The sequence below is a fragment of the Crinia signifera genome, chromosome 1 (genome assembly GCF_055691185.1).
Source record: "Crinia signifera chromosome 1, ASM5569118v1, whole genome shotgun sequence".
Lineage (NCBI taxonomy): Eukaryota > Metazoa > Chordata > Amphibia > Anura > Myobatrachidae > Crinia > Crinia signifera.
Window position 1 is genome coordinate 232,398,443 of NC_139217.1, and position 3,126 is coordinate 232,401,568.

At 45.8% G+C, this 3,126-nt stretch overlaps 1 pseudogene; it reads left to right on the plus strand.

The window, feature by feature from the left end:
- Positions 1–2,451: 2,451 nt before the first annotated feature.
- Positions 2,452–2,570, plus strand: LOC146039480 (5S ribosomal RNA; annotated as a pseudogene).
- Positions 2,571–3,126: the final 556 nt, after the last annotated feature.

A 3,126-nucleotide genomic window follows, 5' to 3' on the forward strand; every position in this document is an offset into this window, starting at 1 on the left:
TCTGTGAAAGAAGACTGAAGAAGAACCAATAGGTTTTTGGGGCACGCTTTATATAGTAATATTAGAGATTAATAAATGTATAGATGATGTTGAATAAAACGTAACTTTTAATATTAAGCTTTTTAAAATAAATTGCTTATATATACTTATGTCGACACACCTTGTGTATATCTTTTGGAGTCTAGAAATAGTGGAGAACTCCTGCCGATGACTCGGTCAATTTCTGACAAGTAATGCAAAAAAGCGAAAATGTTTTAAGATATTGTTTGCCTAATAACAATTTTATTAGGGGTGACCAAGCTCAAACGCGAAACACGTGTCAGGACACATGTGGTCACGCCCCCACCACTCCCACCAGTGCCGGCGGAGAGGAGTAACACAGACGGAGTTACTTCCTATCCGTCTCATCTGTCTTCACAACCCGGCGCAGCAGCACGAACGGGCAATCATCAGTGGGGATTCCCGCCTCTCACCTCATCCCCCTGGAACTGATATCAGCGACACCATCGCCGGCCGCAGCCGGCTTAGGTAACGGGGCAATCCCCCATACCCTGGTCTCCTACGTGACGGGTATATTGTACACTGTGCCTATTTCACTGACACCTAAACGGGGCTCAAATAGCAGTTACTGCTATCCTAGATTTCATCCTAGCCCTGTTAATAGATTGTATGTGCTCTGTATATCTCTGTTATAACACTGACTGCACATACACTCCCTTGACAAATCGCAGATCACCAATAGGCTTTGTCGGCATAGACTTAGTGGCCATACACACGCAGATTTATCTTAAGATCTGGCTGGTTGGAACAAAAACATGGTAATGGATGAGAGCAAATGACAGTTGACCATTTGCTTGGAAATGCTGGAAAACTGACAAAAACTGTCACTCATCCATAACCATGTTTTTGTTCCAACCAGCCAGATCTGAAGATAAATCTTACTAGTGTATGGGCACCTTTAGAGGGTGATTAAGCTAATTACCATCACATGATCCAGTTAACCCTCAGTCAGCTAGGTAACAGACGTCTAACAATCTATGTTTGCAAGGCATCATCATTATATCTTTGCCACATTTGTTTGCTTATCTATATCTGTATAGAAATGTTTTTTCACCTTGAAAAATATCTAGATACTTAACCCTGTACTCCCAGTTTGAGGCATATCTGTTATCAAAGGATAACAATTAAATTGTTTGATCTGTCTATGTGTATGCTCCCTGCGATTTGGATACGGATTTGTTTAATTAATGTGTCTACTATACATCTGTGCGAATATTGGTTTAAGGCCCAATGTGCCATAAAAATTGTCATACAGCACCCATAACACTCAGGCCCTTATTCAGATCGGCACGGTACGGCCCGCGTGCGGCCGTACCGCCGATGTTTGTGGTCTGCACATGCGCAGAGGTCATTCTGCGCATGTGCAGCCCCCTTCGCCGCAGACGGATTTCGTCCGCCGCAAAGGGGGCGTATAGGGGCGTGAGGGGCTTCAGCCCCTCATTTCCCTATGTGTACGCCCCGCGTTTCATGGGCGTTCCCATGAAAACGCGGGGCGTATGCATGGTAATGAGGGCATGACGCCCTCATTACCATGACATGGGGGCGGAAAGCTGACGTCGCCGGATGTCAGCTTTCAGCCCCCTTACAAGCTCCCACACGGACGATTGTCCGTGTGGTCTGAGCTTGCGGGAGCTGCCGCGGCGTGCGGGCCTGCCTTCGATGGTCGTCGACCATCGAAGGCAGGGGGCAGCTCCCACCATGGTGGAGGCGTAGCCTCCACCATTTTTGTGCGGATCGCCAGCCGTCCGTGTACGGACGGCCGTGGCGATCCGTCCGGTGGGCGGCCCTTGGTTTGTGCGGTCGGAGCCCCGTGTGCGGCTCTGACCGCACCAACCAGAATAAGGGCCTCAGTGAGGTCATTTGGGAGACTTGTATGCATACCACTAGTTTGTGCCCTTTTCAATAAGTGCTACATATAACACTAAAAGGACCGTATCACAATTGTTCAGAGTCCTATTATCCCATTCAGTATTCGGATTCCCCGGTGTGCTTTTGGTGTTCAGAGTAATAATACACGGACACCAGGAACAATTCCTTCCCCCATTTTGGGACCGCGGGTACATTTATTCATTTTTTTCAAAATAATTATTTTTGTATATCCCCCATCCCCCTGTCCTTTCACCTTAGAGGAAGCTATCGCATGACCCTCTGACTCTCATCACACCATCCAATGCAAGCATGATGGTTGACAGCAGAGATGAGGATTATGTTTGTTAGCACCTCCTTCAATTGCTAAAACTATTCATCTCGTGGCTCTCTCATTCACCCAGTCTGTGCGACCACCCCTGCAATGCTCAACGGTAAAAGGGTTGCTCTGCTCTTAACTGTCTGAACAGCAGAAGCTCACCTTGGCTCATCCACCTTATTGACATCGGAATTAACCGGGCAGGGATATACAGCCATACTTCACTGGACCGCCTGTAACCCATCCGAACACAGCAGCTAAGCAGTGATAGGCTGGATTAGTACCTGTATGGGAGACCTATAGGGAATATCCGGTGCTGTATTCAACTGCTGGAACAGTACGCCTGTCGGTACCGCTGAGGTGTAGCCACAACAACTTTGACCCCTCCCTTTCCTTTTCCCTCTCCGCATTTAGCATCTGTTACCCACCGATGCCGACACTGCAGTAGAAAACCTAGTGGTGGTGGGCTGTGTCCAGTGTCTCATTTGTTTGCCAGTACTATATTATATATAAAATTGTTATTAGGCAAAAAATATCTTAAAACATTTTCGCTTTTTTGCATTACTTGTCAGAAATTGACCGAGTCATCGGCAGGAGTTCTCCACTATTTCTAGACTCCAAAAGATATACACAAGGTGTGTCGACATAAGTATATATAAGCAATTTATTTTAAAAAGCTTAATATTAAAAGTTACGTTTTATTCAACATCATCTATACATTTATTAATCTCTAATATTACTATATAAAGCGTGCCCCAAAAACCTATTGGTTCTTCTTCAGTCTTCTTTCACAGACTACCCTTTTTTCAGTATATACGCTGAACTTTCTTTGGGAGCACCACCAACCAGCAATCGCTAATCAGGGTTCCCCTGAACAGCCT